At 43.1% G+C, this 16,569-nt stretch overlaps 1 protein-coding gene across 3 annotated transcripts in view; it reads left to right on the top strand.

The window, feature by feature from the left end:
• The first annotated feature begins 2,091 nt into the window (after nucleotides 1-2,091).
• Nucleotides 2,092-16,569, top strand: part of LOC110495463 (interleukin-1 receptor accessory protein-like 1) — a 413,831-nt gene continuing 399,353 nt past the window's right edge. For 2 of the 3 annotated variants that reach the window (XM_036982526.1, XM_036982528.1), the window contains exon 1: nucleotides 2,092-2,878. The gene's annotated coding sequence lies outside the window, so the exon portion shown is untranslated. The remainder of the gene's footprint in view (nucleotides 2,879-16,569) is intronic. The other variant, XM_036982527.1, reaches the window with a different exon arrangement.

A 16,569-nucleotide genomic window follows, 5' to 3' on the forward strand; every position in this document is an offset into this window, starting at 1 on the left:
CATCCATTTACAAATCTGTGTCTTCTCAAGCGGACCTGGTTTATAAAAAGTGGGCTTGTGGCTCCTTACTGTATCATGAATTATTGCTGGGATGGTTTTCCACGGTTAACCTGTAACACTGAAGGCAGGATGTGTAGAGCTGTTCTCTAGCCCCTGGAACCTTGCTGTACAGTAGTTACCGTAGTGATGTTATTGCAGCTTCACAATGTGCATTATTCTCTGTATGTATGAACTCTGTGTGACAGCTTCTGCAGCCTCAGGTCAATATGCTGTTTGTGGAGGGTTGCGTATGTGAACTGTCGATAGTACTGTATTTCAGGGTAATATGGAAAAGTAGGAAAAATGGGATAAAACAAATGTTTAATAAGCGTTTGCAAAAGGGAACTTTAGCAGAATATAAACCAGAATTCCCAATCTAGAAAATAGAAACAGTTGCTGTTACTCGTATTCATTCCAGTCAATGTGCCCCCTGTCTCATCAGAAACCACACAACACAGACCCTCTTCCCCTTTCACCCTGCGTTGTCCAGAAGTATGAACCAGCCTCAAACCTGCACAACTATCCCCACACTAGGAGAAGGAGAGAGAAAAAAGACCTCAAAGCCGTGTTTGTCCACTCTCCATTCATGAAGAAGTCACGTTCCCTGCCAGGCCTGTATGACAGAGAGAGCACACAGTGCAGAGGTTCTGTCTGAGGGGGCCTTTCTTTCTCTTAAAGCCCCCTCATCGAAATTCACCTCACAGAGACAGGGACTCAGAGGCCACCGCCTTGACAGGGTTGCCCAGTCCTGGGGAAATCAAACAAGGCCCATAGGGCTTTGGTCAAACCTGGTGCCCTATATAAGGAATATTGTGCCCTTTGGGACACAGCCAGAACCTCTTCTGCTGGGTTCACAGGGAAGTCTGCATTCCCATCAACCTCTTAGTCTGTATGAACATACCTTGAGAACTGGGATGAATACCTCGTCGACCAGACAGGCAGGTGGTTCAACACCAGGGATTGAGATAGCTGATGTAACATGACAGTGTCAATGTATTTCAGGATAAGGCTCAGCTGGAGAGTGGAGGAAAATAACTGAAAATGTTACTTGGGGACACATGTACTCCATCTGTGTTACTTGGGGACACATGAAGTTCCTCTGTGTTACTTGGGGACACATGCAGTCCCTCAAATTGCAATTTGTACAATATGTTACGAATTGCAATTTGTGCAATACAATACGAATTTGCAGAAGGTATGATATGTTATCAATTACAATTTGTTTTGGCTAACGTTAGCTAGGGGTGGCTAGGTGCCTAACACTAATGTCAGCTAGGCTATGGGTTAAGCTAAAAGGGTTAGGGGAAGGGTTAGATAACATGCTAACTAGTTGCAGAGTAGCTAAAAGTAGTAGGTAGTTGCAAAGTTGCTATATCGCTAAAATGCTAAAGTTGTCCTTGATGATATTCCAACACGCAACACTTGTGTTTCTAGACATAGATGCTAATTTGAGTGTTCCGGATTTAAGTTTACTATGTTATGTCTAGCCCATGAAACCAGTCTGTGGTACGTAAAATGTAAACACTGCGATATTACATGGATTCCATTTAAATGCTACACATAAAACCAGGCTAGTGTATCACCCAGTGAAACCTTATCATTTGATATTGTTCAACTTGTGTTGACATCCCTGTTGTTTTTTTGTGTGTGAAAAATCATGTTATCACCATTAGTAGACCATATGCTATTTGTTGACTTTTTGGGGCATGTTCAACTCCAAACACACATGTCTCACCTTTGCCATGGGTTCCCAAACTTTTTCAGTCAGGCCCCCCTTCCAGCATTAGGGAACCCCCCCCAGGACCGAGATTGGGAAACCCTGCTCTTGTTTGCACAATAATTGACATGACAAGAGGGGTTCTGATGATGCACATCTCACGCATCCCACAGTTTGAGAACCACTGGCCTATGCAAAGGTGGCTCGATAGATAAATGTAGTAATAGTGGACGGTTGGTCTGGGTAGTGTGACTAGAATCTTATCATTTTTTTCCATTGGGCGGCAGTACGTCTATCTTTAAATTTGAGAACTGCATTGCCTACCGGTCCACATAGTGACTGCGGTCTAGCGAGGGCAGGGGAATGAATCTGTTGTCTGGAAATGCCCCACTAAATGCAAATGAACTGCAAGGCAAAAAGTCTTCAGACCTGTATTTATAGTTTCATATTTGGACTGTATGCACATCTGTTTTCTCCATCCACTGAATTTTTCCCCGGGTGCGTCTGTTGGTGCACGAGGACTCTGCGCGGGCTCTTGGACTTGAAGGACGGATCCATCAAACTCGGATTGTGAGTGTTCGCATAGCGGTACGCTGAAGGAAAACCTAATCGGATGTGGTATTACAGAATACTTGTGAAATATAGCCTACATTATAGATAGCTCTCTGCCGTTCTGCAGCCTGTGAGGACCGCACGAGTTTTTGGGAGTGGGAAATTGTGTGTTTCGCAGCGGAGAGGTCTGGGGGACTATTTATAACCAAGGATCGGCAGTCTGGAATGTTTGATTTTCTCCTTCATTATATGTCAACCTTTTTCTCCTATCAGAGTAGATTTCCCCACCGCCGCGGGGCTTAATGTTATTTTCAAATTGACCATCTGCACCTTTTTTATTCGGCACTGAAAAAAGCAGATGATATGCATATGTTCTTTGGATTAGACCCCGCTGTGGACAATTTGGCTTTTGCGTGAATGGGATATCTGTGTATTAGGCATATTGTTCAACGACCTTTGTATAAGGAGACGAGGCGTGTTATTAGCATTAGCCTACACCGGCATTCTGATGGTGAGCTTTTATGATCGGAACTGACAGCGGAATAGGATCTTTTTGGAAACTGCTTGTGGGTAAGTTCATATGTTTTGTTATCAGTGCAGCGATGTAAAGTTTCTTGATTAAAACATTGAAATGTACTCAATGCAACACATTGGTTCTATGGTCAGGAGGCTATTCTACCTTCTTACCATAAAAAACATTCAGATTTTTTGTGAAACCTGAATGTTATATGTAGCAATTTGAATGAGCTCCTTCCATAGTACCTGTGCCTTTAGTCCCCCGAGTGCTACACCTCGCAGCAGTTTATGCGCATTGTAAGGAGTTTTCGTTTCTACAGCTCGTTACGCATAGATTTGTATGCGTTGGGCGCTAGAGCACTCATTGGGGATGTTTGAAAATGTGTAATGTTCATTGCGCATAGGCTACATTTCGCTGCTTGATAAGCCTACTGTAATAGGCTACATTACGCTACTTGATCAGCGTACTGTAATTTATTTATTTACGTTATTTATATCTGTTAAAAGTTGTAACTCAGTGAAAATAAATGTGCACTGCAGCAATGACACATTATTGCTGAAAAATAGAAAGATTTTATGGTAAGAGTGAAACGATCATGTCTCTGATCATAAACGTGTGCGCGTGCATATGTGTGTGTGTGTGTGCGTTCGCGTTAGTGCGTGCTTGTGTGTGTCCATGATATATTATATATATTATATTATATATATATATATATATATATATATATATATATATATATATATATATATATATATATATATATATTATATATATATATATTTATATATATATATATATTTTTTTTTATGAATGCTCATTATATGCAAACCGTTAGCTGTAGTTGTGTTACCTTTAATATATTTTACAAATACAATATTTCAACAGATAGGGAATTTAAGATATAGCCTGTTTAGACTATGGCGTAACGGCAAAGTTGTGTGGCGCTGGAAAGATGCGTGTGTGCATCCTCAGCTGCAGATGGTGAACTAAATCCCCAAATCATTGGAAGACGCGCGCGGCATTGATCTGTTCGTTCATGTGAAGTGTGCGAATAGGTCACCAGTGAATTCCACCTTGAAATGAAAGTGACAGACACATAGCTCAGTAAAATTACGATTTGGATCTTGGATTACCCACTAAACCACTAGGTTTTAGCCACTGTGCCGTCAATGCACATGGGCCGGTGAAGGGATCGTGGATGCACCGTTTCACATCCCAGACCCCCAAAAAGGTGACAAGTGCGACATAAGCAACATTCAAGTGCTGTTTAACCCGTGGTGCTGAAATGACAGCTCCCAGAGTCGACAGATTGAAGAGAAGGGCATTAACCTGGGGTGTAATCATTAGTCCAAACCGTTGCAAACAGTTTGGACTAAAGCAAGTGTTTCTATTGGATAAATCCAGACTGGTCCCTCCCCGTTTCGTTCCGTTTGCTTCCGTTTGGTTATGTTTGGTTCCTAGTGAATACACCCCTGCCTGCATGTGTAGGTTACAACACAGGTGTCTGCCTCAAGCAGACATACTGCACCAAAACGGTCAGATTAACTTTGTTTGGCTGGACATGCAATTTTGCTCTAGCTAGCCTATATCATGTGCAGTCAAGATGTATGCCAAGTGTATATTGAAACCCTATCATCAATCCAGGACCAAGGGAGATAAATTAAGTTGCTCAAGGCACACAGGACAAAACGATTTTCAATGCATCTCCTGCTGCTTTCACTCAATTCCTTTGGGTTGATTCAAACACAGCAACAATGTTGCAGAAGACATGCTTCTTAACCCGCTGGGCATACACTGGTTGAATAAACGTTGTTTCCAAGTCATTTCAATGAAATTACGTTGAACCAACATGGAATAGACATTTCACTGACGTCTGTGCCCAGTGGGAAGGAAGGCCCTGTGGTCAGATATTGAGCTGGCTTGAATGCTTCTCACAGTCATTGATATAGAGATTTGACAATATTGACGCTCTTCAGATTATAATGATTCATCCATTTCAATTCACAATGTGATGGAGGTCATGGTCCAGCATTAGTTGCATTTTGTTACATTAACACGCACATCATTCAAATATAATGTGATTTTTTTAATACTGTATGTCCAGTAATGACACAATAAGCATCCAAATGTATGATTTGAAGGACCACAAGACAGCACCGGAGATTTCCGGGCTCATTATGACATTGCATGCATGCATTCTGGTTAGCATCTGTATATGTTCAGGGGAGCCATCATAACCACTGATCTCCTCCTTGATTGATACTTTTAATTTTCAAGGAGTTGGAACCGAGGCTCCTCCCCCAACCTGCAGTCAAGTGGCAGAGAGAGAGAGTCTAAGGCTTTCAAATGATGGAGTTCATTAATGTTGTGGGAAATAAGAGTGTCTGGCTATGGAACATTGGCTCAGTGCTGAGGAGTGATTGGAACAATTGGTTAGGATTTGTGAGGGAGGCACTGACTGAAGGGGCGCCTTTATTGTTGTTATTAGATTACATTAATAAGACTCTGATGGAAATGAAAGAACACTGGCGTTGAGGGGAGAAGGAATGAGAGAAGGAGAGAGAGAAGGGGGAGAGAGAGGGAGCTAGGGAGGGTGAGAGATGGAGGGATTGAGAGGAGGGATGGAGATGGAGAGAAAGAAAGAATGTGAGAAAAGAGAGGGTAAGGGAGAGAGAGAGAGAGGGAGAGAGTGATGGAGTGATGGAGAGAGAGAAACCATAAAAATTGTCACCATGTCATTGGATTTAGGTTAACAGTTGGGTAAAAAAAATCCCTTAAGGCAAATCCAAGCAGTTTTCCAAGTTGTTTCAATATTTTCTTTGGATTAAATGACTTGTAAACTATTTTGATTCAACCTGTTTTTGCACAGTGGGTTGTATAAGCCTATAGAATACGCATTGTAAGCCATTAAATACACTATTCACTGTAGGTACAAAATGGGGATGTGGACACCCCTTATGTGGACACCCCTTAACATTTGTGGATTTGTCTTTTTCAGCCACACCTGTTGCTGACAGGTGTATAAAATTGAGCACACAGCCATGCAATCTCTATAGACAAACATTGGCAGTAGAATGACCTCACTGAAGAGCTGTGACTTTCAACTTGACTTTCAACTTGACTTCCAACAAAACAATTCGTCAAATTTCTGCCCTGTTATAGCTGCCCCAGTCAACTGTAAAGGCTGTTATTGTGAAGTGGAAACGTCTATGAGCAACAACGGCTCAGCCGCAAAGTGGTTTGCTACACATGCTCACAGAACGGGAGCGTTGTCCTTGGTTGCAACACTCACTACCGAGATCCAAACTGCCTCTGGAAGCAACGTCAGCATAATAACTATTTGTCGGGAGCTTCATTAAAATGGGTTTCCATGGCCGAGCAAGCCTAAGATCACCATGTGCAAAACCAAGTGTCGGCTGGAGTGGTGTAAAGCTTGTCGCAATTGGACTCTGGAGCAGTGGAAATGCTTTCTATGGAGTGATGAATCACGCTTCACCATCTGGCAGTTCGACGGACGAATCTGGGTTTGGCAGTTGCCAGGAGAACCCTACCTGCCCCAATGCATAGTTCCAACTGTAAAGTTTGGTGGAGGAGGAATAATGGTCTAGGGCTGTTTTTCATGGTTCGGGCTAGGGCCCTTAGTTTCAGTGAAGGGAAATCTTGCAATGACATTCTAGACTATTCTGTGCTTCCAACATTGTGGCAACAGTTTGGGGAAGGCCCTTTCCTGTTTCAGCATGACAATGCCCCCATGCACAAAGCGAGGTCCATACAGAAATGGTTTATCGAGATCGGTGTGGAAGAACTTAACTGGCCTGCAAAGAGCCCTGATCTCAAGCCCATCGAACACTTTTGGGATGAATTGGAACGCCGACTGTGAGCCAGTCCTAATTATCACCTCACTAATGCTTTGTGGCTGAGTGGAAGCAAGTCCCCTCAGCAATGTTCCAACATCTTGTGGAAAGCCTTCCCAAAAGAAATCTTGAAAGAAATCCAATTCCCTAGATGAGTTTTCAGCCTCTTTTCCGCCCAAGTATTTAAAAAAAATCCTAGATCCACATTAAAGCAATCATAGGCTATTGATCTGACACTGAGCTATTTATTTTCACTGGCTGCATTCTCTCCTTGTAAAGACATGTTTGATAGATCAGGTAGATTACTAGATGTCCAAGCGTCAGTCACTAAGCCCATAGAACATCTAAGACAAGGCAGCTGTATGAAGCTGTATGAAGCTGCATGAATATCAAGTCACTGTTTCAGCCTGTCTGTACTGTCACATTCATGCTGCTACAAGTCATTAGAAATATCTTTCTGAGTAGCCGAGAGGGAACTAAAAGGAACCCTTGGAAATGGAAATCATCTGAACTGACTTTGTTGGAGGGATGTTGTCTTTATAAAAACACTTGCGCTTCAAAATAGGCCCCTCTACAACTGTGGCCCTACAGCTCTCCACTGCTCTTCTCAAAGCCCTCTGTCAGATTATCATTCAGTGGAGGCCAACAGCAAAACACATTTTCTCTCTTTATTTCGTCAGGCGATCTCAGATCGAGAGAAAAAATACCATCTCTCTACAGAAATGAAGCTATCCAAGCTTCTATCTATCTGTCAGGTAGGCAGTGTGAGTGTATGGTACACATCCAACCATGGAATCAGCGGCTTGACTTTATTTAGCCTTTGAGTGTTTTGGCAGCCCTATCATAACAGAGACAAGCTAATGTAGCTACATGAAAGTCGTAATGGAATCGTTTTCCAACTGTCTGTTTATATTGTAGCTCAGGAAACATATGGGGAACCTCCCAGAGGAACTGCTAGAAGATGAAAAACTGGTCAATTGTTTCACACACTGAAATAAAGATTGAAGCGATGAAACTGTAGTCCCACTCCCCACAGATTAAATTGCATTCTAAGGTGTAATAAAAAAAATCCTTCCTTCTATCTATTTTTTTGAAAGCTTGAGGCAAGGAAAATAAAAAGCTGATGGTTTGTCAGTGATAGAATGTGCAATCCAGGAGCTGGCCTGGATGATGGAATTATCATGTTCACCCTTTTTCCCCCAAAACCTGTTTCCCTGCAATGTTTGCATGTGATCCTAAAGGAGCCTAGACTGCTTAGAGGATGAAGTCGATGTGTTTTAGATATTTGGGAGGTAGATGTGTGAAAGGAGATGGAAAGTGTCACGCAGGTAAAACGCAAAATGGGCAATTTTTCCTTCAATTTCTCCCTTCTCCATTCGGAGCTCTGCTGGCCCATTCATGAAGACTCCGTAGTGACACAGCGCATTACCACAGAGATAAACCTTCCCTCACAATCTGCCTGCGTTTAAAAAGAACAAAGACCTTGGATATGTTGTGCTGCATGCAGAATGTCTCTCCAATACAGGAAGTAGAAGACAACATGCACCGACTCAGCTTTCCTGACCAATGATATATCCTCAAGAGAGAAGTCCAATTACACAGAGAGCATGTATTCACATGCCGTTTCTTAAGACTCCTCATTCACAACACTGTGTTGTTAATTTCATGTATTTTTCACCCTAGACTAGTCAATGACAAAGGGGAACACATTATTGTAGTTGTGTTGCTAAACAAACACCAGAGCTGTTTATTTCCCAGAATGCTGCTGCTGTGTCAACTGCGAATTCGACTGCGAAGCCGTTCCTTGGCGAGAGCCAGCATTCTCCATGAGCCCTCGACATTTCCCCACCAACCCCAGCAAGAGTGGCCCTCAATAGGCCCTGATTTATTGGCCCACTTTATTAGAAGGGCCTGGGGAGTCGGCTCTCCTTGTCCTCCGATATTAAATCCCGCCTTCCTCACATGGAGTGTTTTTTTTCCACAATGTTTGTCAATGCAGTAAATGTGTGTTGTTCCTGTCATGCTCTCCATGGTGACTAGACCCCTCCCTTCCAATCCTCCGTATCCTATCAGTTTAGTCTTGATTGCTGGTGCTGGCTCCATTTCAGGACAGGGGGCCACTCAGAGATGATACAATCAGAGCAGCAAATAGTAGGCAGAGGGGGACTGATAGGAAAGAGGGAGCGATGGAGGGAGAGAGAGAGGCAGGGAGAGCGGGAGAGAGAGAGAGAGAGAGAGAGAGAGAGAGAGAGAGAGAAAGGGAGTGGGAGAGAGAAAGGAAGGGATAGAGAGAGAGAGAAAAAAGGAGAGAGAGAGAGAGGGATCGAGAGAGAGAGAGAGAGAGAGAGAGAGAGAGAGAGAGGGAGAGTGAGGGATCGAGAGAGCGAGCGAGAACGAGAGAGAGGGAGAGAGAGGAGACATGCCGGTCTGCAAATTCAGGTCTATAGTAACTCCAACACAGTTTTCCCTCCCTACTCCATGGCTCTTTCAGCCGCAACACTTGTCTGGTTCTTCGGGTTGACTTTTCAGCAGACAAATTTACCTTTTTTTGCCTTGGGTTCTTACTGTGTCTTTTCCCTCTGTTTTCTATCTAGCGAGCCATTGAACCGGTTGTTAGGTGGCTGGTCTGCTGGAGTTCTAGTTCCGTCTTCCGCTCCCCCCGGGGCTATACCCTCTGAGACCCTCGTGACGCCCTTGTGATTCTACAGTGTTTTGGCATATTAAATGTGAACGTGAGGGCAGTGGTTCAATAAGCCTCCAGTTTCAGGCATGCTTATCTTCATCCAGTTGAGGGAATGGGGGAATTGTTACATGTGTGTATGTTGAGTAACAACCCTCCATTTATGTTTACATGTTAATAATGAAGACCAGTGAGTCCACTTTCTAGCCATGCTCAGAGGACGCTGGGATTCTACCATGGGAAGCCTCACAATGTTACAGGATTATGTAATGCATATATATTGGTATCATTAAACAGAAAAGTAATCTGAAAATAGAAATTAGCTTTAGGAGCTATTGTACTCCTAGGAATGGGACCTATTCTTGTACTGTAGTACTGTAGCCAGCCAATTTTACAATTCACCGCCTCTCGCACTATCCCTCCTCCCACCACCCTAACACATGCAATCTACTGCAGTCATCAGTGTGCATATCCTTTGGAATAACAGTAGTAGAAGTCTGTTTCACAGTTCACCAGCTGCTGTGTTTCAGTTTCCTCCCCAGCAGATTGAGTTGATCCTACTGATGGATGATGGAGCAGTATACCAGCTCTAGAAGACAGCCTTGCATCAATCATCCTGGCTTCCAGCTACTTCCTCCTTGGCCCTCGTCCCACCTACCTGCCTGCTTGTCAGCCATACCCCCCCCCCCCTCTCTCCTTTAATGAGTGCAGTGGAGGGGTGGGTGTCTCCTCCCAACTAGATTGGCCCTCAGTAGGGAACAGTGTCAAGTCCCATTTGAGTGGGATGATTGGATCTGAAGAGGTTTCTCTTGGTGTAGTGTAGTGGATGGAGGGGACTTTGGATGGGGGATAAAACGGAGACAGGTGACTGCTGCTGGATAGGTTGGTCTCTCTCCTTTTCTACAAAAGTTTGCAGAACTCTGGAGAAATGAAGTGCTCTTGTTCCCTACAATATCTGTCTTTGTACTGTTGACGGATCTCAGTGGAAGGGATCTTATACAATATACTATATTTATTTGTACTGGTGACATAAAGTTATCTTATACAATATGAGAAATAAAGTTATCTTATACAATATCATAGCTTTCTTTATACTGTTGACACAACTCAAGAGAAATTAAGTTCTCTTATACAGTATGATATCTTGAGCTGTTGACAGAACTCAAGATAAATGAAGTTCTCTCATACAGTATAATATCTTTGTGCCGTTGACCGAGCTCAAGAGAAATAAAGTTCTCTCATACAGTATAATATCTTGGTACTGTTGACAGATCTCTGGAGAAATGAAGTTATCTTATACAATATAATATCTTTCATGTACTGTTGACAGAACTCTGGAGAAATGAAGTTCTCTTAAACAATATAATATATTTCAATGTACTGTTGACAGAACTCTGGAGAAATGAAGTTATCTTATACAATATAATATCTTTCATGTACTGTTGACAGAACTCTGGAGAAATGAAGTTCTCTTAAACAATATAATATATTTCAATGTACTGTTGACAGAACTCTGGAGAAATGAAGTTCTCTTAAACAATATAATATCTTTCATGTACTGTTGACAGAACTCTGGAGAATTGAAGTTCTCTTAAACAATATAATATCTTTCATGTACTGTTGACAGAACTCTGGAGAATTGAAGTTCTCTTATACAATATAATATTTTTCTTTATACTTTGCTCATGGACATTTCTATATGAATCAACATACTTGTTTAGTGTGGTGAGCTCTCTTGTAGCAGGTTAAGGTTTATGGAAACTGCGATTTTGGGGTTGTAAACTATGTCTGAACAGCTCTGTCATTTCCATGTCAATGGGTTGAGCTGAGTCTTGCTCAGCAAGGGGAAAGAATGGGCCATAAAGCCTAATGCGTTGCCTGAATAATGCAGGTGTGCAATTTCAATAGTGGGGCAGCGAGCGAGCGGTCTGAGCTGTACTGTGTGTTTGGAGGAGAGATTTGAGATGGATGGCTTATCTTTTATTAAACATGCGGTCGGTGTGGAGGGGAGGCTACAGTACTGACAGAAGCTCTGCTCTCCTCTTGCTCCTCCTCTTCTCCTCCTGGGGATGATTTATCCCCTCCTCCCTTCTCTCTCTCTTGTCCTCAACAGCCTCTGTTTTCATCCCCAGAATGGGGCTACAGCCGGGCTCCCCGCTGGACCCCTGAGCCCCCTCCGCCACCACGGCCTATCCAATAAGAAGGCTTCATTAGTTTTATCTTTATTTCCCTGCCGCTCGGCTACGGCTGGGCCGAGCTGGGACACAGAGGGCCTTAGCAGGCAGGTCGGGGATCTGAGGGGGATTGAACAGGACTCCTCCTGGTCCTGTTTTCTCAGGTTTTATTGAGCTGAAACGATTGGTAGAGCAGAGCAGAGAAGTAGCAGAGGTTGATAAGAATGGGGGGGTTGAATCTGTAGTGAATTGGATTTCAAATTAGGGCTATGTGGTGCGTGTGCTGTGTTGTTGATGATGTATCTTCTGTCACCTCCAAAGTGAATATCGGTACTGACTGAGCACTGCTGCCTTCCTGGAAGCTTTTGGAGAGGTGAGTTTGTAACGGGTAATGCTTGAGATCTAGTATCACTGCCATGCATTTAATCACTGTAGCGTTGAGGTACATTATGAAATTAAAACTTCATCCATGTTGACTTTAAAAGCTTCTTAGCTTGAACCAAGGAAAATGACAACCGCTAAGGGCAATGAATTGCCAATGATTAAGGGTATATAAAACTTTGTTTTAGACTTCGCTGAAACAGCAGAGAGTAGGTCTTGCTCATTTTGGGGTCCACTCCACTGATTGTGTCACACAGGACTTCTCTAGGGGATTCATCTAAATAAGCTGAGGGGCCATTTCTTAGAAGCTGTAGCAGGTGGTGTTAGAACAGTGCTCTGCACCTCCTGCTTATTAACCCTGAACCCCAATGGCCGGGAGACTTGAGCCCACTGGCTCACAGTTGCATCACTTTCTCTGGCCTCACAAAAGAATGCAAATGATGCAAATCATTCACCAACTAGAAAACTTTTCCCCTCTCTGCATGATTCAAAAGGAGAGAGAGTGGAAGTGGAAACAAGTATATCATTTTCATTTTTGACACCATGTAGAAGGAAATTGGCTGTGATTTTTAAATAGGTTAACTTGACTCTATTAGAACACGTCGCTCATAGAAGTGGTAGCAAAAAGGTGTTATTTCACCCTTTTCAGGTAAAATACAATACCTTGCACCTCATGAGAAATTTCAATCTCAAGTATTGACCCACCTGTGGTGCCTTCGCTTTCTGTAAGGGTATATAAAACTTTGTTTTAGACTTCGCTGAAACAGCAGAGAGTAAGTCTTGTTCTTGTCAGGTGGAAACGAGGGACTTGTTACAGACATCACTCTCACTGTTATTTCATAAGTGGACAAATCGGGTCAGATTGCTCTGTGTCTTTTCGCCACAAGAGAAAATAGCAAGCTGCCTGTCAATTGTTCTCTCCCCATTCTCTCTGTGATTCACTCAAAATAAAGTCTCCCTCTGTCCTGGCCACGTGACCAGCAGTTCTCATATTGTCAGAATACAGGCCTTCACCTCTGCATCAAGTCTATTTAATTGGACATCCACATCCCTATTATGGAAAGCAGAAATAGTACTCCTTGGCTGGCACACAAAGCGCTTATGGGAAATGAAGTCCTTATTGCCTCATGAGGTGGCCATTTTGGGGTCCACTCCACTGATTGTGTCACACAGGACTTCTCTAGGGGATTCATCTAAATAAGCTGAGGGGCCATTTCTTAGAAGCTGTAGCAGGTGGTGTTAGAACAGTGCTCTGCACCTCCTGCTTATTAACCCTGAACCACAATGGCCGGGAGACTTGAGCCCACTGGCTCACAGTTGCATCACTTTCTCTGGCGTCACAGAAGAATGCAAATGATGCAAATCATTCACCAACTACAAAACTTTTCCCCTCTCTGCATGATTCAAAAGGAGAGAGAGTGGAAGTGGAAACAAGTATATCATTTTCATTTTTGACACCATGTAGAAGGAAATTGGCTGTGATTTTTAAATAGGTTAACTTGACTCTATTAGAACACGTCGCTCATAGAAGTGGTAGCAAAAAGGTGTTATTTCACCCTTTTCAGGTCAAATACAATACCTTGCACCTCATGAGAAATTTCAATCTCAAGTATTGACCCACCTGTGGTGCCTTCGCTTTCTGCAAAGGATTCAAGTTTTCACAAGGTGTCACACTAGTTACGTGCAGTGGTAGAGAATGACGCCAGCCACAAAGAGGCATTGTACTCTATTTCATGCTGTTTTGTGCTGTTTCCGGTCCACAGTGGGACTGGAAGCCCTGGGACCTACACTATAACAGCATGCACAGCTTTTCAGGTCCACAGTCCAGCTGATTTCACTCCTGGGGTCTGATTTCTACATGGGAACCCAGGTGTGTGCACTGCCCAGCCAATCAGCGATATTCATCAACGCATTTAATAACAGATTCACTACATGGAACAACAAATGTTTTTGAGAACACCGATTTTCAGGATGTCTCATGGTCTGACAAACACCACTCTAGCTCTGCCACCTTTCACTGCACCTTTCTTTCTCTCTCTCTCTCTCTCTCTCTCTCTCTCTCTCTCTCTCTCTCTCTCTCTCTCTCTCTCTCTCTCTTCTCTCTCTCTTCTCTCTCTCTTCTCTCTCTCTCTCCCCCTCCCTCTCTCTCTCTTTCTCTCTCTCTTCTCCTCTCTCTCTATCTCTCTTCTCTCCTGGCATGGCACCTGATATCTTTTCCATATACTCTACTCCTTACTGTATCAGCAGTATGGTGGTGGATGGGGGGATCAGATCATCTGAAATGGAATCATTTGGGTTGCAAAATTCTGGGAACGTTCAATAAATTTTCTGGTTTTCACGAAATCCCAGTTGGAGGATCCCCGGAATCAGGCGGGAATAAGCAGGAAATCTGGTATCCTCCAACCAGGATTTCTAGAAACCAGGGAATTTATTGAACGCTGCAAGAATTATTAATAAATAATAATTCTGTGTGTACAGTGGGGCTTTATGTGTGTGGATGTAGGTGTGTGGATGTAGGTGTGTGGATGTAGGTGTGTGGATGTACGTGTGTGGATGTAGGTGTGTGGATGTAGGTGTGTGGATGTACGTGTGTGGATGTACGTGTGTGGATGTACGTGTGTGGATGTAGGTGTGTGGATGTAGGTGTGGAGGGTATAAGTGATTGCAACTGTTTCTCACAAATAGAAATGTTAATAACTTGCAAAGGCAGCTGGCAGATAAGGTTTTTTCCTCTGCTCCTCTACGGAGAGAGGGGGACGAGGACGAGGAGATGGTGAAAAGAGGAAGGGAGGGAGGAGAGAGGGAGGGGCTGTAGGAAGACACATTATTCTGTGCTGGTGCTCCTCTAGTAAGAGCCACTAGTGAGAAAGGGCCCTTCTCTGGCAGAACCTTCAAGACAGTAATTGAATTTGGTTGAATCCAGCGGGGGATAAATACAGGGACTAATAGACAGGGACTAAGAGACAGGGACTAATAGACAGGGACTAAGAGACAGGGACTAATAGACAGGGACTAATAGACAGGGACTAAGAAACAAGGAGGTAGGGGGGTGAGGAAAAACAACTGAACAACAACTGCAGTCGACAGTAGATTCTATGGAGGTTCCTCCTTTTGCAGACCCTGCTAATTCAATGGTTATGGACCATCAGTGACTTGCTTGTTTGTTTACGTCATCGCTGCAGCAGGGGGTAGTCGGCTACACTGCACTACAACAGGGAGCTCATGTCAATTCTCATGCTCCCCTCCCACACTGTGGGCTGTGTAAATAGCTAGCACTTGATTCTCTCCTCTCAGTATTGGGGAAAACACACTCTGAAATAACAAGAGGTTGATATTCACACATTAACCAGGATCCACTTGAGATCACTGATTATGAGAACAATGTTTTATACAAACAAGAGTAGCACTTCATTTTACGGCACACATTTTCCCAGCTGTTTACTAAGCAGTGGCATGGTAAATGGTCATTACACAGTAATAACCTAGGAATGACTGTTTACTAAGCAGTGGCATGGTAAATGGTCATTACACAGTAATAACCTAGGAATGACTGTTTACTAAGCAGTGGCATGGTAAATGGTCATTACACAGTAATAACCTAGGAATGACTGTTTACTAAGCAGTGGCATGGTAAATGGTCATTACACAGTAATAACCTAGGAATGACTGTTTACTAAGCAGTGGCATGGTAAATGGTCATTACACAGTAATAACCTAGGAATGACTGTTTACTAAGCAGTGGCATGGTAAATGGTCATTACACAGTAATAACCTAGGAATGACCTATTCACAATTAAACAGACCTATCTGTGTATCACGGAACAACTACATATCTGCCTTGCATTTTCAATCCAAACCACTGCTACAGTAGTGAGCTTGCAGTTCCAGGAACATATTATGGTAATATTTAGAATTCTGTCATGTTTAATCCTATAATCCCTTATTTATTCTGTTTTTGATATACTCGGGACTATGATCAGTCTGCTGCAATACCACCTGCAGACGACTTGTTAGCTCATCAGTAACGATGCACTGAGGTAGACAAATAAGTCTCTATTGTTATTCAGGGTTATTATTCAATATCACCCATTTCAAGTACCTCCTATCGCATTGAACACCATGTATCTTCGTCTTCTTTTTAAATTATTTTGTATTTATTTCATGTTTATTTAACTAAGCAAGTCAGTAAGAACAAATTCTTACTTACAATGACGTTCTACTAAAAGGCAAAATGCCTCCTGCGGGGAAGCATGCTGGGATTAAAAATGTAAAATAACATACAAATATAGGACAAAACACACATCACGACAAGAGAGACACCACACCACTACATAAAGAGAGACCTAAGACAACATCACAGTATAGCAGCAACACATGACAACAACATGGTAGCAGCACAACATGGCAGCAGCACAACATGGTAGCAGCACAACATGGTAGCAGCACAACATGGTAGCAGCACAACATGGCAGCAGCACAACATGGCAGCAGCACAACATGGTAGCAGCACAACATGGTAGCAGCACAACATGGTAGCAGCACAACATGGCAGCAGCACAACATGGTAGCAGCACAACATGGTAGCAGCACAACATGGTAGCAGCACAACATGGTAGCAGCACAACATGGTAGCAGCACAACATGGTAGCAGCACA

This window comes from Oncorhynchus mykiss, chromosome 7 (assembly GCF_013265735.2).
Source record: "Oncorhynchus mykiss isolate Arlee chromosome 7, USDA_OmykA_1.1, whole genome shotgun sequence".
NCBI classification, from domain to species: domain Eukaryota; kingdom Metazoa; phylum Chordata; class Actinopteri; order Salmoniformes; family Salmonidae; genus Oncorhynchus; species Oncorhynchus mykiss.